Raw genomic sequence first — 26,150 nt, 5'->3', positions numbered from 1 at the left:
ATCAAGTACAAGCTACTGTTTTATTATTACAGAGAAAAAGGGAATCATTTTTAAAACTTCAGATTAAGGAATCTATGGGAGATGGCCTTTCCGTAATTCTGAGCTTTCTGGGTAATGTGTTTCCTGACATATACTAAATCCCTGACATTCATCAGCTCTAACAGTAATGGTCCAGATCTTCAAATTTTACTGAGTAGTTGCCCATTTTGGATCTTGATGGGCCATCTTTTGAGTGTCTGTGGCTCTGCACAAGCTCATTAGCAGAAAGTAGGATTGCATCAATACAGGTTATCCGGAAACCCATTATCCCGAAAACTCTGAATTACGGTAAGGTCGTCTCCTAAAAGCTCCATTATATTCGAATAATCGAAGTTTTTAAAACTTTTTCTCTGTAATAATAAAACAGTAGCTTGTACTTAAACCAAACTAAGATTTAATGAATCTTTATTGGAAGCAACACCAGCCTATTGGGTTTATATAATGTTTACATGATTTTCTAGTAGACATAGGGGCCCATTTACTTAGTTCGAGTGAAGGAATAGAGGAAAATTAGTTAGAATTTCGAATGGTCGAATATGGCTACTTCTACCATCGAATGGGCTACTTCGACCTTCGACTACGACCTTCGACTTCGAATCGAACTATTCGAACTAAAAATCGTTCGACTATTCGACCATTCGACCATTCGATAGTCAAAGTACTTTCTCTTTAAAAATTTCTTTGTTTAGTTCGCCACCTAAAACCTACCGAGGCCAATGTTAAGGTCCCCATAGGCTTCCTAACAATTTCCTGATGGAAGGAAAATCCTTCAATCGATGGATTCAAATCCTTCTAATCGTTCGATCGTAGGAATATCGCAAAATCCTTCGACTTCGATATTCGAAGTCGAAGGATTTTACTTCGACGGACGAATATCGAGGGCTAATTAACCCTCGATATTCGACCCTAGGTAAATGTGCCCCTTAAGGTATGAAGATCCAAAATACGGAAATATCCGTTATCAGGAAAACCCCAGGTCACGAAAACAGGTCCCATACCATCATTTGGATTCTATGTTGCCATACAATGTCAATTAATTTCTAATCAGTCTTGTATTGTGCATTTTATATTGTGTATATATATATATATATATATATATATATATATATATATATATATATATATATATTGTATTGTATATTGTGTATACTGTATATTGTGAGTTCCTAAGCTCAGGTAATAGACAGCAGCTCAGAGCATGTGATGTGATAGGAGGTTGAGGAGCTACTGGAGTCATCTTCACATGTACAGATCTTCACTGCTAAGAGGGTTTGTACAGTTTGTACAGACTGTAACACACTGAATGTAGTTCCTTCTAGTGCTCCATAGATCTGCCTGCATGAAGCACATGTCAAAGCTGGTATTATACAGAAGCTGTTGTTAAAAAGAGTGACAGCTGAAACTGCTATATTGTCATGCACATTTTGTCATGATAATTTCCCTGGTGGGCAGTATAAAGAAGGAGCGCTGTGTAATTACATCGTATTTTCTTACACACTGTTTTTCTGATTTACTGGGCAAGAAGGTGCCATTGTGTTATAAATCATGGCCGGACAGATCTGAAAACTGTTAATTTCATGCGCGCCGGCTGTTTTTTTGTTTTAGGCTTGTGGCACATGTAGCGGTTTCTGGCCCCTCCATGCTGCCCGTTACTGATAATAAAGGAAATCTGGGACACCAATGATTTTGGTCTGAAAATGCACAGTGGAGACATGAGCCTTACTGGGCAAGAAATTGGCATGTTGTTTTGTTATTTATGGATGGAAAGATTTGAGATTTTCTTTATCTAGAAGTCAGCTCCACCATGGGCTCTCACAGACTAGTTTTAATACAACACATACAGCATAATATACAGTGCCCATAATAAACCCCCGCACACACACAAATGGCAACTAAAATTGCTTGTGCAATGTGTCGGGTCATGTACAGGTATGGGACCTGTTATCCAGAATGCTCAGGACCTGGGGTTTCCCAAATAAGAGATTATTCTATCATTTTTGATCTCTAAACCTCATCTACTAAAAATTATTCAAACATTAATCAAACCGCAAAGGATGGTTTTGCCTGCAAATAGGATAAATAATATTAGTTGGGATCAAATATACGGTTTTATTTCAGCATTACAGAGTAAAAGAAAATACAGGTATGTGACTTTACAAAGTCAAAGTAAAGTGCCACACTCACAGAACTCGCTGTTTGAAGCCTCGGGTGCACGCTGTACTCCTCTCTGCACAGGTTCTCTACGCGTGAATAAAACAACGGCCGTTGTTGCACGAATAAAAGTTTGATCAAAGATCGGAGTGCTGCTGCAGTTGTTTTATTCACAGGTATGTGACTTGTTATCCAGAATGCTCGGGACCTGGGGTTTTCTGGATAAGTACCTTTCAGGGCATGTAAAGGCAAAAAAAAATTTAATGAAAAAGAAACCTATCTCCAATATACTTTAATTAAAAAATATGTACCGTTTACAATATATATTGTATGCATTGAAATCTTCCGTCATTTACTGCTGTGGATAGGAATTGTCAGACGGTCCCTAACTGCTCTGCAGGGAAACAATCATACTTATGAACAGCAGGGGGAGCCCCCAACTTACTTCCCAGCCATGCAGAACTCAAGCAGCTTTGTTTGTTTCCCTGTAGAGCAGTCGGCGACTGTGTAGAGATTTGTATTTCATTTTCTTTTTGCCTTTAAATCCCTTTACTGTGCCCAACTCCAGTTGCAGGGAGAAAGATCATGGAGCCAGATTTAAACAGATAAACTGGGATTCTATTTGGAGGATTATTTTGCTGCAGCCGCTGGTTCTGCAGAGTTGGAGACAGTTTGTATTAAACAATACAAAAACTATAAAATCCACATTAGATTTCATGACAACACAGGACCCAGTGCAGTCTGTATATTCTGATTATTAATCAGTATTGCTGTATCGGCTTCTGGCAGAAATTATTTGACTTGTGCTGTTTTGATAATTTATGACAATCCCTAAGCAGCCCAGACCACTCTGAGCATGTGCACAGTCTTGGTCTTGCAAAGATATTTAACAAAGTTACAAGATGGTGACCCCCTGTGACCAAGTTTGAAAACATAAATCATTAGTTTTATTAGGCTTGTGGTGCAGTAAGTTCATGTTTATGTTATTCTATGTTAGACTTTACTTCCCCTTTAAGTCTACTAGAACATCATTTAAACATAATTAAAACCAATAGGCTGGTTTTTCTTCTTATTTGTGATCAAGTAAAAGGTATTGTTTTATTATTACAGAGAAAAAGGAAATTATTTTTAAAATGTTGCATTATTTGAATAAACTGGAGTCTATGGGAGATGGGCATTCCCTAATTTGGAGCTTCCTGGATAATGGTTTTCTGGATAACGGATCTCATACCTGTATTTTTTTTTTTAAACATTTACATTATTTGATTAAAATGGAGTTTACGGAAGTTAGCCGTCCCATAATTCAGAGCTTTCTGGATAAAGGGTTTCTGGATAACCAATCCCATACCTTTTATAGAAATATGCTCTTTTATTTGATATGGTGACTGTTACCTGATCATACAGTATGGGATATCTCACACTCTCTATTGAACAGCCTATAATACTAATCATAATAAATTCTGAACAGCAACATGCTAGTAGTTTAGATATAGTTGCCCTTTAAGGAATGCGCCTCTCATTTCCATCTGTCCATCTCTGTCCCATTTTACGTTGCTGTCACTGTTATTAATGAATAATTTAATGATGCTGTGCAAAGATCTGGATGTGTTTGAAGTCTAGGCTTCCAGTCAAATGATTACGGAAATGGATTGTGCAATAACATGAGCTCAGGTCATACCTGTGACATGGAATTATACATAGATTTATAAAGCTTATCTTGCCTTATCATCTATACTACAGAGTATTAGAACATGCAAAGAACAGCCCTTCTCTGCATATTATCACAGACAGCTACGAGTGGGCATTGCCTTCTTGTGTGATTTGTCAATTTAGACCACAAGACAGTGATGGTCTACGGTTATCTGTCGAGACTGATGTTGCTGATGCATGCAGTATGGCAGCTCTCACTCCTTATTTCTATGTTCAAATATGCAGGTAGGGTTGCCACCTTTTCTGGAAAAAAATACCAGCCTTCCTATATATTTATGTTTTTTCCCTATTAATAACATTGGGATCAACCATCATTTTTACTGGTCAGGCCAGTTAAATACCGGCCAGGTGGCAACCCTACATGCAGGTTAAAAAGGTAGTTCACCTTTAAGTTAACTTTTAGTATGTTATAGAATGGCCAATTCTAAGCAACTTTACATGTCTTTTTCTTCTGACCCTTTTTTAACTTTCAGATGAGGGTCACTGACCCCATCTAAAAAACAAAGTTTCTGCATACATACTGTACAAACATACATCAATATGGAGCACAATGTAAATGTAATGTATCTGTGTGTGTGTATGTCTAGGTATTGAAAGAATTTGAGGCAGGGTCAGACTGGGGGGGGGGTCAGGGCTAGGGTTGCCACCTGTCCGGTTTTTCGAAGGACTGTCCTGGTCAAACTGCCTTCCCAGTAGGAAAACTCATCAGGATTCCCTATGATTGACCTGGAAACGTCATAGCCCAACCCCTGACATCACAACCCGCCCCAACATGTCACGACCCTTCCCCATTACATCACGACCCTGCCCCAAATTAGGCGGGCCAAAAGGTGCCAACCAGAGTCAAGGCCCACCAGGGCTGCCAAATCAGGGCCCCTATCGACCCAGGCCACCAAAACCCCTTCCGCTACCTGGCCCCGCCCAGGCTGCAAACCACCTCCCCCCAGCACGTACCTGCTCTGTTCTGTTAAGGGCAGAGACACAAGTGGAAATTAGGGGAGATTTAGTCGCCTGGCAACAAATCGCCCCTTCTTCGGGTGACTAATCTACCTGAACTGCCTGGCTAGAATGTAAATCGCTGGCGGGATGGCACTCAGATTGCTTCGTTTTCCGAAGTTTCCTCGTGAGGTCCGAAGAAAAGGGCGATTTGTTGCTCGGCAACTAAATCTCCCCAATTCTCCACGTGTGACTCTGCCCTAACCATGCTAGGTGAGGGGTTAATTAGTTGGGGAGTTAATTCCTCTCTGGGAGTTTGTACTGCAGTTATTAGAGGCAGAAGAAAGTGGTTTAATTAAAGGCAAAAAAGAACTTTTAGTATGCAGAGTTCTTGACTTTTTATTAACCTACCTTACTATTTTGCTTGTTTTTTTCAGAATGCAATTTAAAATGCTGTCTGGTTGGCAGGGTCACTGACCCTGTATTATTTTTACAGGAGGGCTATAAACAAGTTCTCTGATAACTTAGGTATTGCTTTTATAATCCAAAAACCTTTCTTTCTCCCTTATATAACGGCAGGGTTGTACGGGGTCGGCAGGACAACGTGAAAAACCCCAGTGGACCACGGCCCTCATGGACCCAAACAGTGCCGGGCCAAGTCAGCCGGGCACCCAAGGCAGTCCGGCCAACTACATCGCCCCTTCTGAAGTGCGTGCATGCACGCACAGGCAAGGGTGCACTAGGGAGCTGAAGCGCACAAGTCGAGCATCCGTGTGCGCATGTGCAGAAGTGCGTACGTGTCTAGGAAGTGCCGATTGCTCTCACAGGCGGGGAAAGAAGCGTCTGAACTAGGGGTAAGATGGCAAAAGAGGTACGGTGCCTGGCGCCCCTCCACATTTGCGCCCTAGGCACGTGCCTCTTCTGCCTACCCCTAGTTCCGGCCCTGGGCCCAGACCTGCTGCCCCAGAAAAGTAAATTAATGGCGTGGCACATCTACTGTGCGCACGTGCGCAAGGCACGTTTGTGACGGCAGCTCCAGAAAAGAAAATTCCGCAGCGCTCTGCGTCTTCTACGCACTGCGTCTTTTCTTTGTGTTCTTGGAGGCGTGCAGGGGGCTGGAGTTCAGGAGGGGGCCCCCACTCCAACCCTGTATAACGATAATTTTCAGGCCCAGATTTGTGGCGAGGTCACATAAGCCTGAGTCTAGGGAGGCAAAATTTCAGGGCCAGCATGCTGCCCAGCCACTTACTTGGGAGCACTGGGGAGCCGCAGCTCCCCAGCAATTTGGAGCATTCATGCATGCTCCCGTGTGGGGGGGGGAGTGCGCGAAGGGTTGCGGATGCTACTACCTGTCGGCCTAGGGGCTGGTAATTTTCAAATAAATGTAACACACTGCCCCTTTAAGTGAAGCAGACGAGGTAAAGGTGTGACAGCAGAAAGCGAGTGTTAGCGAGCGCGGGGAGTTAAAGCATTTATATGAATAAAACTCCTGGCCTGTTACTATGGACACGAGGTCCAATCATTCCTGTCTATGTGTGATTGCTGTTGGAAGCCCAAAACGGCTTTGTGCTTCAAATAACAAGGACATTTGTTTCCTTCTATGGACTTAATGGCTGACATGTGCTAGTAGCCATGCAGCCTCTGTTCCACTGTAAATACATGGGAAATATTAGAATATGTATCATATGTTTTTATGGCTGAGATACCTTATATTGTGTTGGAATATTATTATATATTGTCGTTTTACTTACCCTTTGTGGCACTTATTTCTCATTGTTACTAAAAGGTGGGAGCAAACATTTGTATTACACGGGGTTCACGTTGTGCTCCATTTATAAATAAAGGTACAATTCAAAGGCATTGCTTTATAATTCTGGGAAATGGTGTCGGCTCATAAACTTCAGGGCTGATTTACAAGGCATCTGCTGTACCAATGCTTACCCATGTTCCACATTGAACAGATTCTTTTCAGTGCTGGAAGGAACTGTTTTAGAAATTGTTCTCCGGATCATTAATCCCCTATTGCAATTTGTACTGGGGTGTTGACCATTTGTTAAATCATCCTGACATTCAGGAAATTTTTTATCAAATTGACACATATATTGAAGCTGACGAACATTTGAGTTTTATTTGATTGTGCTTGACTGCATTGATCGGTGAAACATATTTAATTTCAATTGTTTGTTAGTGCTTAGCACACTTAGCAACCGTGCCACACACTAACACAAGTCTGAACGGCCAGTGCAAAACACATTAATGATTGGAGCAGTTATTTTCCACGGTGTCAAGAATTGTGGAAAATACATTGATGTTTTATTGAGGGGGTAAAGGTTGCAGTTCCTTGATAAAGTGGGCAGGATTCAGGGCAGCAGCTCCTTCATGAGCGAGCATGCACGGACACATTATGATTGTGGGGGTCTAGAAATCAGGGAGGAGAGGAGAGCGGACCTGGGCACTCGAGGGTCAGGACTAGGGGTATGCATGTAAGAGCTACGTGCCTAGCCCCCCCCCCCAAGCGTTGCACCCTAGGCAGGTGCCTCTTTTCAGGGTCGGACTGGTGGGTGCAGTGCCCACCGGGGCTGCCGTACCAGGGGCCCCCACACCCCTCATCGGCCCCCGCTTCACCACTCGCACCCCCATGGGGCCCCCCCATGCCACCCAAACACCCCTATAGGGCTGTCACCAAGCTGTCCTACCCCCTCCCCTGAGTGAGAGTAAATTTAAAGGTCATGTAAAGGCAAAAAAATAAAATCCAATTTTTACTTTCTTTAATGAAAAATAAACCTATCTCCAATATTCTTTAATTAAAAAATGTGCACCGTTTTTACATCCCCTTTACTGTTTCCAACTCCAGCTGCAGGACAAAGATCATGGAGCCAGATTTAAACCGATAAACTGGGATTCTATTTGGAGGATTATTATGCTGCCACTGGTTCTGCAGAGTTGGAGACAGTTTGTATTAAACAATACAATACTTGTGCTGTTTTGATAATTTATGATGATCCCTAAGCAGCCCAGACCACACTGAGCATGTGCACAGTCTTGGTCTTGCAAAGATGTATAACAAAGTTACAAGATGGTGACCCCCTGTGGCGAACTTTGAAAGCATAAATCATTTGTTTGATTAGGCTTGTGGTGCAGTAAGTTCATGTTTATGTTTAGTATATAAAATACAGCATTTCTAGCCTTATTCTATTTTAGACTTTACTTCCCCCTAAAGTACCATTAGTGTGTCAGGGGAGGGAGAGCTGGAGAGGATCGGGTCTGGGCCGGGCCCACCGGGTCCAACCCTGACTCTTCTGTTTACCCCTATTTCCAGCCAGGATTACTGGATTACTAGTTCTTCTTCAGGTAACTCTGAACAGAGACAGTTGGGGTTAGTTACAACTGTAAGCATAGTTGCAACCTTTACAAAATTCCCCGCAGTCAGTTGTGCATTAAACCTCTTTCATAAAGGAAATCCTCAGCAATAATTGTGCCCACCTGTTTGGGTGCCCAAAAAAATTATCCACAGCAAGGTACCGATTCCAGAAAATATACACAACTCCATTTTCAGCTAAGAAAACTCTTCCAGAGTTAGACCAGGACCCCAGCCTATGTGCATAAACATTCTTCTGATGCTCATAAAATATCCCAAATTTTACTGGGTGTTTGAAGCATGGCACATTTTTGGGTGTCAAATGTAGATTCCTCCCTGGTCACCCTCACCATCACTATCCAGTGTGTATCATCTGTCTCCGAAGCAATCTTCTTGCATATCATTTGGTAGCTATAATGTCTTCTTACAGGGAATGCACGACCAATGGAAGTAGCAGCGGCAAGTTTCATCAGTGCAAATGGTGCTCCTTTTATCATTAAAGCTGCCAGAAAGGCATGGTCTCATATAAACATGGGTGGGAGTTGCCATACTATTTGCCTAATTCAACAACAGAGAAAAAACCCACTATATATTTATGGGGCTATTGCATACTGTATACAGATGTGCAATTTAGAAGGTTTTAGGCAAAAACCATATCTAGGGAAGAAATGTTGTGCCCTCCAGTGTTTTCTATTTATCTACAATTTATTGTCTTAGAAACACAGCCTACTTACAAACTGGACTTAGGGCTCTTACTGACGAGCGGTTGTTGCTGCGCTCCCCTGCGTTCCGTTTTTCTGCGTTCAGCCGCAGGGGAGCGCGTGAATAGACGCACTTAGCTTTTTTCAATGGGGCTGCCGAACGCAGGTTGAGACGCAACAATGCTGCATTTTTCCTGCGTTCGGCGCCTACACGCGCCTGTGTGAGTACCGCCCCATTGAAAAAAGCTAAGTGCGTCTATTCCTGCGCTCCCCTGAGGCTGAACGCAGAAAAACGGAACGCAGGGGAGCGCAGCTTCAACCACTCGTCAGTAAGAGCCCTTATTCTAATACTTTCATAACGGGACCCAGTATTCCCAAGCCTTGAGGAAGAGCTTCACCCTTTTTAATGCTGCATCTTATTATTTTTTTGAAATCATTTGAAACTAAAAACATACGGTTTGTGCCGAGCGATTTGCCATTCCTGCAGGTAACTCACTGACTCTTCATTCTGCAAAGTGAACCTTCCCCCATTCCCCCCTTCAATCATCAGAAGTATCATTCAGGCACATAACTGGAATGACAAAGCGTAAGGAGCTTAAAAGCTAAATGCCTTAAAATGGTTGTAATATAATTATCTAACTGGATGGCTCCTATAATATCCGTCCCCAGACAACAGCTATAAAGAGAAGGCAGGATCAAAATGTTAGGGTAGTTGACGTTGTCACTCACAAAGTATTCAGCAGCAGTGGGGGGACTGTTCTTTGTCTCTCCATATTTAACTGGAAAACAGGGCTGGTTGTAGGGTTGGGCAAATGGGGCATTTACACAAACTCCCAGCATTGAAAAGGCATATGTGTAATGTACAGAGGACACAGTATTTATAGTGCAGAGTTAGATATTTGGCTATGTACATGGAACTAGTACTAGAAATAATGTACCACTTACTGTAAGCTAAACAGCTTTTAGTTATCAAGGGATAATGGAATGCAGAGGTTATTTGGCACAATAACATCAATAACATGTCACTGAACACAATTTGTTAGTACATTTTACAGGTTATGCATGGATTTTATGTACTATATTCAATATAGTGTGCCCCCCTACTGTAAATTATAAGGATATTAGAAGTCACTGAACATATTAAGGCACAAGGCTGCAGACTGTGTTATACAGGGAACTCTGAGTTTCACTCGTATTATATGGGATACTGTACTTCCTACTGTAAACTATAAGGATATCAGAAATCCTTGAGGGGTTATGTGACCATATAAAGGCACAAGGCTACAGGCTGAGTTATACAGGGAACTCTGAGTATCACTCATGTATTATAAGGGATAATGTACCCCCTACTGTAAATGATAAGGATATTAGAAGTCACTGAGGGGTTCTGTGACCATATAAAGACACAAGGCTGCAGGCTGAGTTATACAGGGAACTCTGAGTATCACTCATGTATTATAAGGGATAATGTACCCCCTACTGTAAATGATAAGGATATTAGAAGTCACTGAGGGGTTGTTCTGTGACCATATAAAGACACAAGGCTGCAGGCTGAGTTATGCAGGGAACTCTGAGTATCACTCTTGTGGGATAAAGTAAATCATAAGGATATTATAAGTCACCCAGGTGTTTCATACAGCAGGTAGAGAAGGTCAATATGGTGACAGCAGTCAGTATTATCATTATTAGTAACTTATGGAAGATGGTCTCTGGTCACTGATTTCTTTAACACCCTCTCAGCAGCAGATCCACAGTGCTTGGCCTCTCTGAAGGCTGATGATAAGTTTAATTCTCCAACTCCATGACTTGCTGTTTCCAATTAATGAATAATTAAAAGGTAGACTTTTAAGTGTTTCACGCCTGTATTACCGGCAGTGTTAATTTAAACTGCCGAGAGATTCTCTCAAGCTGGAGGTGAATCTGCCTTGCTTCAAGTTTTGCTATTTAAATTAAAATGAACCTAATTGTGTGATGGCCACGTTGGTCCCATCTGCAGGGAAGAAAAGATTTAGCAATTAGATGCAAACGAAAACATTTTGTGCTGCATTTTTACGAAGGGTGCCTGTTCTACTAATCGCTTGGATAGAGCAGCGCCTGCATTTGATTGGGTGAAAAAAGATGTTTCTTATATTTGTATTATTTTAAATAAACCCCCTCTGAAAATATATTCCACATTAAAATGATGCAAATGCATTGCACATAAATGATTACTGTATAGATTATAATGTGTTGAATACTTGTATATTTGCTGAAACTATGCCTAAAAACGTTATTTAAAACTGCTCATATGCTTTTGCCATTCTTTAATATATATATATTATTTACAGGTATGGGATCCTTATCTGGAAATCCATTATCTAGAAATCTCCAAATTATAGACTCCATTTTATCTGATTAATCCAAATTTTAAAAAATGATTTTCTTTTTCTGTGTAATAATAAAACAGTAGCTTGTACTTGATCCCAATTAAGATATAATTAATCCTAATTGGAGGCCAGCCTATTAGGGTTATTTAATGTTTTAATTATTTAATGTTTACATGATTTTCTAGTAGACTTAAGGCATTAAGATCCAAATTACAGAAAGATCCGTTATCCAGAAAGCCCCAGGTCCCAGGTGTTCTGGATAATACGTCCCATACCTGTATATATATTTATATACAGGTATGGGACCTGTTATCCAGAATGATCGGGACCTCTGTCTTTCTGCATAATGGATCTTTCCATAATTTGGATCTTTATACCTTTAGTCTACAATAAAATCATATAAACATTGAAAAAAAAAAACAATAGGCTGGTTTTGCTTCCAATAAGGCTTAATTATATCTTAGTTGGATCAAGTACAAGGTACTGTTTTAATATTACAGAGAAAAGGGAAAAACATTAGGATTAAAGGCGTCTATGGGAGATGACCTTTTGTAACTCGGAGCTTTGCATATAATGGATCCCATACCTGTATAAATATGGCAGTTCACACAAAAAAAAAAACTACAGAGAACAAGGATGAAATTCATAAGGGAGGATCTCATTTGTAAAGTTGCCTAATTAGGGATTATAGATATTCACATCGTAACTAATGGAATCAGATGTCCTAAGCCTCTCCTTGAAAACTGGGACGACAGGAAAAATCGAATGTGTCGAGACCTAAGTTGTCCATCAAATATAATCACCTTATATAAATATAAAAAAAGGACATTAGGACAACCCTGCAATAAAACACAATGGTTGGTTGATTCGTTTAGAATAGACACAAGGCTATTTCTTCAATGGTTCCCAAACTGTGGGGTTGCCCTGGAAGCCCAGCTGAAGGTCAGTTAGGATAAGATGTAGTATGTAAATGTAGATATTCTACATGACTCATTTATCTACCATAATCCTGGCAAGGCCAGACGTGGCGTTTTTGCGGCGTTTTTACGTTGTGTTTTTAAAAAAGAACAGCCAGGCGTAAATACGCATAAACTGCACTACCACTGAAACTAATGGAAAACGCACTATGGAAATTCACACAGGGCGCTTGCAAGCTGAAATCCGCCACAGGACGCCAGTATTGGCGTTTTTTATCAGAAACGCCAATACGTTAAGAAACTACTAAATCAATAGACTCTATGGGATCTGCACGTTTGAAACCACACTGTACGTAAATACGCAGCGTATTTTAAATATGGCGTCCAAATCCAATGAGAACAATGAGAACAATGAGAAGTGCATGTTGGGAAAATAATCGTACGTGCTGAAAAACGCATGAAAAATGCATGTTGACGGTCGCGTGTAGTTTCAGTGGCTGTTCTTTTTTAAAAACGTAACACAAAAACGCAGCAAAAACGCCACGTCTGTAAACTGTAAACCAAATCCTTCAGAAGTGGCTCTTTTGTGGCGGCATCATTTGTCTACCCCATTGCATTACACGCTTGTATCCATGCCAGTATCCTCCCTTGGGTGGCTCACTCACCGGGATGCTCTCAGAGGAAATCACACTGGAGATTACAGGCAGCTCTGCAGCAGGATAAATCTCACCAGTGGCACCTTTCTCCTTCTGAGTTTGCAGCAGCTTGGTAGGGAACTGGTTGGGCTCAATCTGTACCTCCCAGATTCCACAGATTTAACAGCTTCTCTGTACATGACAGTCTTACAGCTAATCATGCTGGTGTTCAGCTTTCTGGGAGACCCTGTACAGACCCTGTACAGTCAGGGTCCTGATGAAGGGTGGTGAAAACCCCCCGAAACATTGATGTGTGGTGAAAATAACAATAAATAACCTGCTGATTATGAAGTGTGTGCGGAGCCGTGATTATACTGCAATTTGTTGAGGGGCCTTGCCGGGCCTGCGGTGAACCAGCACCACCAGTGCAGGAAAGTGGACAAGGTGAGGGTGCGGTAAATATAACACTGGACCCTGTACAGTCAGGCACACCCTCTTTCCCAAGGATGCACTGGGGTGCCCAACCAATCGGATCGCTCTCCAGCCTGTAACTGGGCTGGATGATGTCACAGGCAGAAAAACAGGGGGAGGATTCCTTTTGTCCCCTATATTTATATGGGGGGCCCTGGGGCCAATGTTTTTTTCAATGTATGGGGGCCCTGGAGCCAATGTTTTTTTATAGGTGGGCCATGGTCACCAATTATTTTTTTACACTTTTAGGGGGGTCTTGACCACCAATGTTTTTTTTAAAAACTTGTATGGGAGGCCCTGGTGCCACAGTTTTTTTTAACTTATAAGGGGGCCCTAACCAGCAATTAATTTTTACAACCTGTGTGGGGGGTTAACCGTTTTTAGCTCTGATGTCTTTGTGACTTTTAACTGTGGTGTGGGGTGGACAGGATCTGGGATGGGGCTTTGGGCCAGGGTGAGTCGGGGCCCAGGGGGCCCAGAAAATTTTGCTGTATGGGGGTCCAGTGATTTATACTACCTTTAGCAGTTTATTGGGATGGGGTGGGCAGACAGACAGGCAGGGCCGAACTAGGGGTAGGCAGAAGAGGCAGCTGCCTAGGGCGCAACGATTGGGGGGCACTGGCATACCTGCCAACATTTTGGAAGTAAAAAGAGGGACAAAATTTTTTTTCGCATGTACAACAGCGAAATATTCCAACTCCTCTACCAGCACGTAAGTGTGAGTGACTAGGGCGCCCAGCCTGGCCGCCTCTGCAGACAGGTCTTGTTCAAAGCTAGGGGCCTAGAAAACAAAGATGGCAGCTGACAGGATGTTAATTACATTTTTACAAAAAGTGCTGTTTTAAGGCATGAGAAAAGTTCTCGAGCAGAGCACTTGCATCCGATATAAAAATAAATGTTAGAATTACGTTCCACATAATTAGGCCTTAATATAATTCGTTCCACATAATTAAGCCCTAATAGAATTATGGAGCCTGTTGGCAAAAAAAGAAGCAAAGTTTAATTTAAAGTAAATCACTTTATGGTACATTGGTGCTGTTAAAGGGGAAGCGGCATAGAAATCAGTCTAAACTATTTTCCCATTTCTTTATATAGAATAAAAAATATATATATATATATATATATTTTTTATAGAGAAAAAAATATATTTTATTTTCTCAACTACAATTGAAATATCTGTTTCCTGTGGGTGAAATGAGATTCCTCTGTGCTTGTTGATAGCATTTTGGAACGAACGTTAAAAATAAAATCAGTAGCATAACTAGAGGGGGCGGGGCCTGGTGCATGACACACAGCCAGGCCACGCCCCCTCTGTACAGCCGCATTTTTTGTGGCGCACGGGCTGCCGTGGGGGCCCTGAGGGGGTGCGGGCCCTGGCCCGCTCGCACCCCCTGCTCCCCCGGTAGTTCTGCCACTGAATAAAACAACATTTAAGTTTAAATAAAAGTATAACTAAATAGATACAAATGGTGTCCTTGGAGGCCCTACAGAGCATCTGTTTTAGGTAGGAATGTAAGAAGATCCCCAACTCTTCCTTTCTACAACAGATAATATTGAATCATCCTTCCGAGTCCTACCCGAAGGCATGGGCTCCGTTGCCCAAGTGTCCCAGGCTACCACCCGGGAACAGCTTGAACGGATGGGTCCCCCTTTGCCGAAGCTAGGGAGGGCCCACCATCCCCGCCCCCCGAATGGGTTTGGGGTCGTTTGGACTCCCCTTCACCGAAGCTAGGGGGAGTCCGTCTACCCTGGGTTCTGCTGAAGCTTCCCCCAGGGCGTGTCATTGCCTGGGGTCCAGCCAAAGGACTATGACCCCATCCAGGGTGCTCAAACCAAACACAAAAAAGGTGCTGGAGTGTGCGGTGCAGGGCCATTGATTGCCTTTAGTAAGGAAAAAGAAAAAACTTCCCGCCCGCCTAATGGCCGGGGCAAAGGAAGTGAAGCATGATTAGGCATAGGTGCATGTGCATTGCCCCTGACTCAAAAGCAAATCAGGTGCCTCCCGCATGGCAGCACAGCAACCCAGCTTTCATCGAGCTTCCACTTGCCAGCCTAGTCCAGAGGACCAAGTGTTTCTCCATTCTTCACATAGGATCATAAGAACAGATACTCCTCCTTGATCTTGCCAGCCAGAGGACCAAGTGTTTCCAAAGGTACTACACTTGATCTTAGCCAAAAGGCCCAGAAGCGGACTGCATGGCAAGGGTTAATAAACTTGACTAAGAACTAAACCACAATCATCTACAATTATTCACAGATCCCTCTCAAATTTGCAGACCAAACGCAACCTAAGCCTTCGTTTCCCAATTACCTTGGTGATATCAAAATGATAATTTACGAATGAATTTAATTACTGCTCTTCCATCCCATAAACAAGCTCTCTGATATCCTGGGTAGCTACTCGCCTGTATTTCTCCAGTGTCTGCAGGCGCTTAACTTCCCCCCCTCCCCTTTAATTGCAACGTGCAGAATTCCTGCGATATAGATACAGCATCAATAATAACATCTCGGAATTGTGATCTCCCCGTGCTGAGTGATTTAATTAGATGGGTGCAGGGGGGTTGGATTCTAATTCAGTACACAAAGCCTTGGTGTTGTCAGGTAAGAATTGCCATATTCATACTGAACTACTTCCTCTCACTCATTTTCCTTGCACGCAGGGAAGAGTCCCTGGGTCTGTACATAACATGCCTCAACGTGCACCTCTAGGGCATATTTGTATTCTTGAGTTCCTTTTTTTTTTTTCTTTGCCTCTTGGATATAATTTTGTTTCATATCTAGAAAGTCGGACTGAATATTTTTCTATAAATAATGCACACATTTATCGTAATTAATGTCAATGAAAGGTGATCATTTGCAGTAAATACTGGGAATAATCTTGTAGGAATGGGAATGACGTCCTTACCCAGGAGGGTCCTAGTATTTTGAGCCCCTAGAGCAGGGGTCCCCAAACTACTTTAATAGTGAACAACATTCAGATGTAAAAAGAGTTGGGGAGCACTGAAAGCATGAAAAATATTCTTGTGTGGTGCAAAATAAGGGCTGTTATTGTTATTATTGGTCATTTGGTAGCCCCTGTGAACTATCAGCCTACAAGAAGGTCAGTTTGGCAGTACACTTGGTTTTTTTTTTTTTCCAAGCCAGGCAGTGTCGGACTGGGATGCCAGGGGCCCACCAGAAAACCTTAGGCTGAGGGCCCACTTTCCAAACTATTATACTTCTCCTTACTCAACCTCTTTATTCTCCTAGTCTTTTTTTCTCTACATACTATACTCTATTCTTCCATTATTAAACCTTTTTGTCCCCATAAATAAATAGGAAATGACCATGAAATAGGCCAAATGGTTAGAAGCAAAAGGCCCACTGACACCTGGGCCCACCGGGAGTTTTCCTGGTATCCAGGTGGGCCAGTCCGACACTGAAGCCAGGAACTTAGAAATAAGCACCTGTTTAGGCTACTGGGAGAAACATGTTGCTCACAAGCCACTGGTTGCGGATCACTGCCCTAGAGAGATACAGGTGTTGGAATTCCTGGCAGGAGGGTCTTTTGCTGGGGTAGTAGGTGAGCATATGTGTAATAAAGACTCACCCTGGTGGTCTAGTGGGGGGACGGCAGGGACGCCTGCCGTCCCCTTGGCGGGGACCCCCGCCGCACAAATCTTCTGCGCCTCAGGCGCTGGTACTTTAGGGAGCGCGCGGCGCGCCTCCTTTGGATTAAAAAGGCGCAGGCGCGCTGACATATGACGTCAGCGCGCAATGGTGCGAAATTTAAAAGTACTTAAAGGTACATTTTCTTTTTACACATTGCCCGTTATAGGAGTTTGTTCCTGGTGCTTTCTGAGCGTTTGCTATCCTGTTTTGAACCTGTTTTGATTCCTGTTGTGACCCCTGCCTGGTTTTTTGACTATTCTGACCTCTGGATCCTGACCTTTGCCTGAATACCGACTACCTCTTCTGCTTAACCCTTCTGATTGACTTCCTGGTTTGACCCTTGCCTGCCTGACTACGTTTATTCTCTGCCTGCCTCGACCCGGCCTGATCTGACTACTCTATTGCCTAACGCCTTGTAGTACGACCTTCTGCCCAAAGACTGTCGCTAACAGTCGTGCCCCTCTGCCTATCCAGAACATCTGGCCTTGCATCTCTCGTTTAAGTCCTGGTGGCACCCAAGTAGCTGAGGGCTCCTCCCAAGGCCAAAGGCGGTCACACTACAGGTGAAGCACGAGCCGAGACCAGGGTGCTTGGCATTTGTTCTGGTGTTGGGTGCCGACCGTGACAATATGGTAGCCCCACTGTAGTGATGCCTGTTCTGTGTGAGTGGGTTTGAGTCCCAGGTGCTGTAGAACATGAATAAGTAGGGGGGAAGCATGTCTTATGTTTGGATCATCATAAACCTTTGCTGAGTTCTGTTGCCCCTGTTGTCTGCAATAAACACAGAGGTAGGAGCAGCCAGGTGACACCCCTCACAGGGAAGCTAAAGAGACAGGGAAGCTAATTCAGTCTCTTGGACTGATCAGTGAGGAGGACACTGAGGAGTCTATAGCATGGTGGGATGTAAGCCCCAAAGAGACTTCTGGTAAGGGAAAGAAAACCCTGTTGGTATAACTTATGTACTTGTGTATATAAGAATAAATATACATATTTACATAAATATATCCTTGGTCAACAGTATAGAATCACAAGACAGGGAGTGATACTAAAGGAGCAGTTACTAGTAGGTCCATTCAGAAGGCTTAGTGGTGTCAGTAACCCCTTGATTATGACCAATAACAGTACTGAGTAGTCTATTTGGCCCTGGATGGTGCTCTGCCCCAACCCACCTAATTACTGGCACTTCTACTGATGCTGAACCTCCTTTTATGGGTCTGGATAGGACCAATGGAAATCTACCACTGAATGGAAATCCACCACTGCGTTCACCCCTCTAAAATGTTCTAGCAAAGTATTCAAGAGTACTGTTGCACTAGTTGTTAAGGTTTATTAATAATTATATAAGAATATTAGACATTGAGAATGAAATACTTAAATCAGCATCATAGCTTTTGCTCTGGGCTGCACGGCGGCCCCTCTGTGTGTTTCTGCTGAAAATGCAGTCGGAAGTTTATTAATTCTCCTTGGGAGGCTGGCTAATTTCCCTGCAGGCTGCTTCATTATCCTGCAATGTGTAGGTTAACTTACTGGGGAATCAGCAGTGGCCATTTTAAAGGGAAAGTATGAAAAGCAACAAATTGTCTTAGATCTGCTTAATACATCCAACCGTCTGCATGGTACCACATTTTCAAATGCAAATTATACTAATACTGATGAAAACGAAACTCTGTCTCATAAATCAATTTAATATAGCGTCTATAGTACAATATGTTTCTTACATTACTGATATACTTAATGATTTATTTGTGAGTTTCACAATCTATTTTTTTTACAGCTGCAGCCAACACACTCATGCTGTGAGTCACTGATAGATTGCTTCTGCCCTAATTGGCTGTATCCAGCGTAAGCCAGCAATTGGCATTGCTCAATGGACACTCAGCATGGTTGGGTTAGGTTAGGTTGAGGAGGCACACAAATAAACCATTAATATCTCAATAATTATCATAAAAAAAATAATCAAACCAATTTGTGAAAAAGATTTATTAAGCAGAAACTACAGTCTGTGTGCATGTTTATATAATTTCCAGTTGCCCTTTAATGACCATTATATGATACCAGTTGTTATGTTTTGGTAGCCGAGGATGAGTAGAGTATAACAGTGCTTTATTAGCAGGTTCATGCAGCCATTACACTTCAACTCTAAAACTTTAAAACAGTCTAGAAAGTACTATGTACACAGAATAACTCTTGTGCACAGTGACACCTACAGGCCCTTTGTAGAAACACCACATGTTCTCCCTATAGTAGGAAAGCATTTGGGCAAATGTAATAAACAGCAACAATTAAACAATATGCATCTTAAAGCAATATTAAGCATTATTCACATCACATAGTCCTTGGTCCATGCAGGTAGTTTTCTGATTCTCAGAATGCCTTATAGGTTCACTTTTTTCAGGCGTATTGCAGTTGGCATTAGGAGTAGGACAATGTCCTTCATCAAATGGAGCTTCACCAAAATCATTGCTAACAGGAGCAAGACGACTTGCATTCCATATGCGTCCATCAGACAGTTCATATGTGTATGGTCCTCGCTGGCGTCTCACTTCAAGTGGTGTAGTAAATTTAGATTGTCCTTGTTTCAGTAGTCCTGGTTTCTTAATTCTGACTAAAGATCCAGGCTGAAAATGTACTTCTCTTGCACCACGTTTTCTGTCCATATAAGCCTTGCCTTGCAATGTTAACAGTAGGCGATTTTGTAGGCACAGTATTTTGTGGAAGTTTGATGTCTGCAACATGTAGTGCGCATCTGTCTGTCATGTAATAATTCAGCTGGAGATGATTGGGTTGTTGCATGGCGCGTTGCTCTGTAGTTATGTAGGAACTCTGTTGTAAATACTTTCCAAGATTTCCCAATAAGATTTGCTGCCTGTAGTGCTTCTTTCAGACTTCTCGATTTCTACATTTGCTGAAGATTTCCTATGCACAATATTTCTCTCACTCAGAAAGAATTCAAAATCAGATGAGACAAACTGTGGTCTGTTACACCACACCAGTATTAGACAAAAGGAAAAATAATAGAAGTTTAGTTTCATCTTTTAACCTAGAAGCATTATCAGGCAATAGGGTGCTCTTAGGTGACCCCTATTTACAGTGACGAAATGTTAAAGTCACAGCTCCCTTTATTTTCACTGTCTCCCTTTCTGTGAAGCCCTTAACTTTTTGCTCAATGCAGCAGTTGTCAGATGGAAGAGGTTTAACTTGGAATAACATAATTAAATCATTTTAATGTTATTTTATTCTTCTATTTGGGGGAATGAAGACATTTTAAACTAAATTTCACACGTTAACATATTTTCTGATATTCACCCAACGGCTTATTAAATCCTCAACCTTTTCTTGCAAATCAATGAATGCATCACCATCCACATTGGACACCGAAGAGCTTGGCACCTTTCATCTCTGAAAGGCTTGTTAAATCGTTTGGAGAAATGTTGGATTGACAGAGCAGTATTTCTGAAAGCAAAATCCCTGTACAATGAATCGCTCAACAGTCGGGAAATGTTCAGAGCAAAAATCTTTATTTAATACTGCGGTAAGGTTCATTATGAGATCTCACCCGAGAACAACTCACTCCCATCCGAGTGATTAAAGCCTATGTGGTAGAAAGAGCCAACAGACAGTGAGTGACAGTAAGGACTGGTGATTAAACATGAACTGCCCAGCCAATAGACCATCATTATTCCGACTGCCAATAGATCATCATTATTCAGACTATGTGTATAAGGCTTTGTGCCAAGAGGCATTTTATATTATTTAAGTATTTGTACAGTCTTAATTTATATGAGAGCAAGGGTACTTTACCCATAATTAGCAGGGATTCAGACCCCGTCAGTGCAGGATTGCCCAAGAGGAGAGGGGGTTGGATATGAAGCGGCAGTGGGGTTATTTTCAGGGTTTAGTGGGTTTGGTTGAATTTATGTCCCCAAGATCTTTATAGGTGTAGAAGGGGGGCTGAAACTGGTGGGAGTCCAGAGCCAGAAAGTCATTGCCACAAGGCAAGGCTTGAACCTCACCCTCATAGACGTCAGCAAAATCTATATTTAGTGATGAGCGAATTTATCCCGTTTTGCTTCGCTGAAAAAAAAAATTCACGAAAATTGTGAAATCGGGAAGTTTACGAAAATTCGAACGTTTTCACACAAAAAATAGTGAAATTCAAACGTTTTCACAAAAAAATCTAGCAATTCGAACGTTTTCACTATAAAATCTAGCAATTCGAACGTTTTCACAAAAAATTCGAGCAATTTGACCGTTTTCACAATAAAAATCTAGCAATTCGAACGTTTTCACTAAAATCGAGCAATTCGAACGTTTTCACAAAAAAATCAAACAATTCAAACGGCTTCACGAATAAATCGAGCAATTCGAAGAAACATGAAAATTGTAAATTGCCGCCGGCGTTTTTCACTGAAAAAATTCGCCACAAATTTGTGCCAGGCGAATTTATTCGCCCATCACTACCTATATTCACTGGGGGGGGGTTTGCCAATTTGTGGGTGCTGTGCTGCCTTCTTTTTCCTTTGCTCTTGCCTGGCAAATGCAAAGTATAGAAGTCAGAACAAGTACTATATTGTATATGTGCCAGCTGAATATTGGGAAAGGGATGTCTGGGAGAATAAAAGAAGATGGACAGTACCTCCCCATTGAATTTGGGGTTCATTATCCTATAAGAACCAAAACGTCTGCACTTCCCGCAGGCAACAGAATGACTACAAATACCCCCTATGCCAGGGATCCCCAACCTTTTCTGCCCATGAGCAACATTCAGAAGAAAAAGGAGTTGGGGAGCAACACTAGCATGAAAAATGTTCTTGGGGTGCCAAATAAGGGCTGTGATTGGCCATTTGGTAGTCACTATGTAGATTGTCAACCTACATTGAGGCTCTGTTTGGCAGTACACCTGGTTTTTATACAACCAACACTTGCCTCCAAGCTTGGAATTCAAAAATAAGCTCCTGCTTTGAGGCCACTGGGAGCAACATCCAACGGATTGGAGAGCAACATGTTACGCACGAGCTACTGGTTGGGGATCAATGCTCTATACAGAGCTAAGAGAAGCTGCTTCTTCAGTGGCGGAACTACCGGGGGAGCAGGGGGTGCGAGCGGGCCAGGGCCCGCACCCCCTCAGGGCCCCCCGGCAGTCCACGCGCCGCTGTGCGGCGCATATTCCCGGACAGTTTCCGGGTGTACAGAGGGGGGCGGGGGCCAGCTGCGTGTCCTGCGCCAGGGCCCGCCCCCCTCTAGTTACGCTTCTGCGCTTCTTCCCTGCAAAGCCTTATACATAGTCATGTCAAATTTAGGTCATCTAGAAGTTGAGAAACTACAACTACCAGCATTCCACAAAGTGATAGTTTATCAGAATCTGGATGACAAGATCTGGAGGTTTACAGAATGCCAATACTTGGTATACAATGTCCTATATGTCTTATTATCTCTTTATATACCAGTTTATGTATCTTTTAGAATGAACATGAATTCCGTATAAAAGGGGTAAGAATAGAGCATTCTATAGAATACTAAAGGTTAACCTATGCTCAACTATCCCTTTAAATATTTAAAAATATCTTACTATTCGTAAACATTTTATCTACAATCGCTTAAATGTAAAAACAAAGGCCGGCCCTCCAAATTTTATAGAGAAGTATTTGTTCAATTGAACTGGTAATCCATGTGCCATTCTTAATGTGCTGGAATGGATGCTGCAGTCAATGCAGGGATCAATGGATTGTGCAAAGGGGAACTTGTAATCCTGGGTAATGTGATTTAATGGGAATCTGTCACCAGAAATGGAATTACATTGCCTTAACGGCATGTAACAGAATAGTGCATGTACTAGTTCAATCATTACTGAATACTCGAAGATTAGCCAACTAGCAGCATAAACCAGTAAAGACCAGCAGCCTGGAGGGTAACCAGTTTGCTTTTACACCTCTCCCTTCTTTAGTTCTTGCTTGTTTTAATAAATTAAAGTTGTGCATTGCGATCTGCAGACTCATGCTTGGTTCATCCTGTCAGACCTGGGGAAATCGGTCAGTGACTCACAGCATGCATGTGTGTTGGTTGAAAAAATGGTAGGTTGAGGTAGAGTCCTGCGCGGGTCAATTTTTTGGGACCCGAACCCGACCCGTACCCGCAACCTGCAATCCGCAACCCGCACCCGCAACCCGCATTCTTACCCACTTGGACCCGCAACCCGACCCGCAAGTACCTTCTCTGCAACCCGGACCCGCCACCCGCTGACCATCAAGAATCAGGAAGTGCTGTCATTATAAACCGCAAGTGACATCATCGGAAGTAGATATGATGAGAAAAAAGGGAGTAAAACCGGAAGTGCTGTCATTGTGTACCGGAAATGACATCATCGGACGTGGACGTGACCAGAAAAAAGGAGCAAATATTGATATTGAGAAGACCCGCAGCCCGACCCGCAACCCGCAAACCCGCAGAACCGCCGGCCCGCGGGTATACCCGCACCTTGAACTTCAACGAAAAACCCGCATGGTACTGCAGGTTTTTGCAGGTAACCCGCGGGTACCTGACCCGCTGCAGGACTCTAGGTTGAGGAATTCTCACATGCATATATAAACAAATGCAAGAAATGACAATTTGTGACATGCAGTTAATACTGGGGGTATTTGACCTAAACAATTAAACGTAGGTTTTAGTATGTTGTTAATGTTGCAGAATTCGAATACAATATCATATCTCCAAACTGTCCCGTTTTTAGGACAGTCCCTCTTTTGACAACCCACAGTCCTTCATTTGTACTTGGACAGTCCCGATTTTCTCTGCACTGAACAGGTAGAAAAAGAAACAATGTTTCTAACTTAATTGACTTTTGGCAGAGAACCCAGAACATCCACAGCTGCAGATAAGATACTTTTGTAACAATTTTGAAATAAGCAAATAAGTAATTGTAACAATATAAGATAACAGGTCTCTTGGGAGAAGTTAGACTCACAGCTTAAAGGGCAATTCACCTTCATTAGCAAAACTGTATAAAAAAACACCAAAATATGTTTAAACTTTCATTACCTGCCAAATGAACATGGTGATTAGGGGGTGTAGCCACAAAAATGGGTGTGGTCAAAAAATGCCGCACTGCAGTTGGTCTTCATTTGTATTTTGTATTTTTTGAATGATGCTTTTTTCTGCATCGCTCAGGCTTGGAATTTAAACTGTCATTACCGTAGCAACCAGGAAGTAGTTCTGAAATTGAAATGGAATAATGAATAAAAATAATGGTCAAGCTATATTTTTAGCTCCAAGCTGGATAAAGTCATAATAGAAAATTAAAGCGCAACATATGAAGAATAGTTGAAATATTGCTTATAAAAGGTCCATCTTCTATAACACAGTTCATTTGGAGCTGAAGTCCCCCTTTAAACACATAATACAGCGTGTTGGATTTTTTTAATGACAATGATTGTTCCCTCTTCAGAAGTTTATCTACCAGTTAAAGGGATTTCACTGAATCAGAATGGGAGGACTTTTTTCAAACAGCCAGAAGTGGTAGGTCTGTGGCCCTACTCATCAATAAAAGGGCCTCATCAAAGGCCAATATAATCTCTTCTTGCAGTTTATATGATGAAGACAAGCAATAAGAATTATAGCTTTGATTACACTATACAGAAGTGTAAGGTTTAGATCACATTGAAAAATTGGGTAAACTAGAGAACCCAGCTAGGGGGCTGTCCTGTGTTTAAAGGAACAGTAACACCAAGAAATGAAAGGGCATTAAAGTATTGAAAATATAATGTCTTGCTGTCCTGCACTTTTACAACTGGGGTGTTTGCTTTAGAAACACTGCTATAGTTTCTTTAAACAAACTGTTGTGTAGCAATGGGGGCAGCCATTCAAGCACAGGATACACAGTAGATAACAGATAAGTACTACTATAGTTTATATAAACAAGCTGCTGTGTAGCCATGGGGGCAGCCATTCAAGCACAGGATACACAGTAGATAACAGATAAGTACTACTATAGTTTATATAAACAAGCTGCTGTGTAGCCATGGGGCAGCCATTCAAGCACAGGATACACAGTAGATAACAGATAAGTACTACTATAGTTTATATAAACAAGCTGCTGTGTAGCCATGGGGTCAGCCATTCAAGCACAGGATACACAGTTGTTAACAGATAAGTACTACTATAGTTTATATAAACAAGCTGCTGTGTAGCCATGGGGCAGCCATTCAAGCACAGGATACACAGTAGATAACAGATAAGTACTACTATAGTTTATATAAACAAGCTGCTGTGTAGCCATGGGGGCAGCCATTCAAGCACAGGATACACAGTAGATAACAGATAAGTACTACTATAGTTTATATAAACAAGCTGGGGGCATAGTGTGTATCCTGTGCTTGAATGGCTGCCCCCATGGCTACACAGCAGCTTGTTTATATAAACTATAGTAGTATTAATCTGTTATCTACTATGTATCCTGTGCTTGAATGGCTGCCACCATGCCCCCAGCTTGTTTATATAATCTGTAGTAGTACTTATCTGTTATCTACTGGGTATTCTGTGCTTGAATGGCTGCCACCATGCCCCCAGCTTGTTTATATAAACTATAGTAGTACTTATCTGTTATCTACTGTGTATCCTGTGCTTGAATGGCTGCCCCCATGGCTACACAGCAGCTTGTTTATATAAACTATAGTTGGGTTTCTGAAGCAAACACAACTGTTTTACCAGTGCAGGGCAACAAGACATAATATTGTCATTCCTTTAAAACATTTTTTTGGTGTTACTGTTAAAATTAAATAGGCACTGAAGGGTCTTTAAAAAAACTTCTGCTGAGATCTCAGTAAAATATGTTAATTAATGACCCTTTATTTGACCCTTTATATTGACCCTTTTATTATATAGCAGCAGAGGTTCTATCGATAAACATTTTTGCATAACATTTAGCAGCCCATGGACTGTCCAAAAATAGGATGCCATTTGCAAACAGACGGCAGGCGCAGGCTGTATGGGATTTTTTGTTTCATTAATGTAGTAAGTTTGGTGGTGCAGTGGGGACATAAGCTCACCTACCTGATATCATGGCTTGCCTGCACCAATACCTTAAATCCTTTAATGTTTCAGAATAGCTTGACTTCTATATTCTTTGTAAGGAATTTTATTTCGTTGCCATAACAACTGCAGAGTGTGACTCATTGGGCACAGATCAATAAAATAATAGTCTGTTTATCTGAAGCACAATC

The 26,150-nt window shown here is 42.0% G+C and overlaps 1 protein-coding gene across 1 annotated transcript in view; it reads left to right on the top strand.

The window, feature by feature from the left end:
- The window catches only part of LOC108715046 (copine-9), a 216,969-nt gene that overhangs the window by 107,746 nt on the left and 83,073 nt on the right, over positions 1-26,150 (top strand). The window lies entirely within an intron of this gene.

Source organism: Xenopus laevis, chromosome 4S, assembly GCF_017654675.1.
Source record: "Xenopus laevis strain J_2021 chromosome 4S, Xenopus_laevis_v10.1, whole genome shotgun sequence".
NCBI lineage: Eukaryota > Metazoa > Chordata > Amphibia > Anura > Pipidae > Xenopus > Xenopus laevis.
Note: the sequence above shows the minus strand (reverse complement) of the source record. Positions and strands in the feature narration are given on the sequence as shown.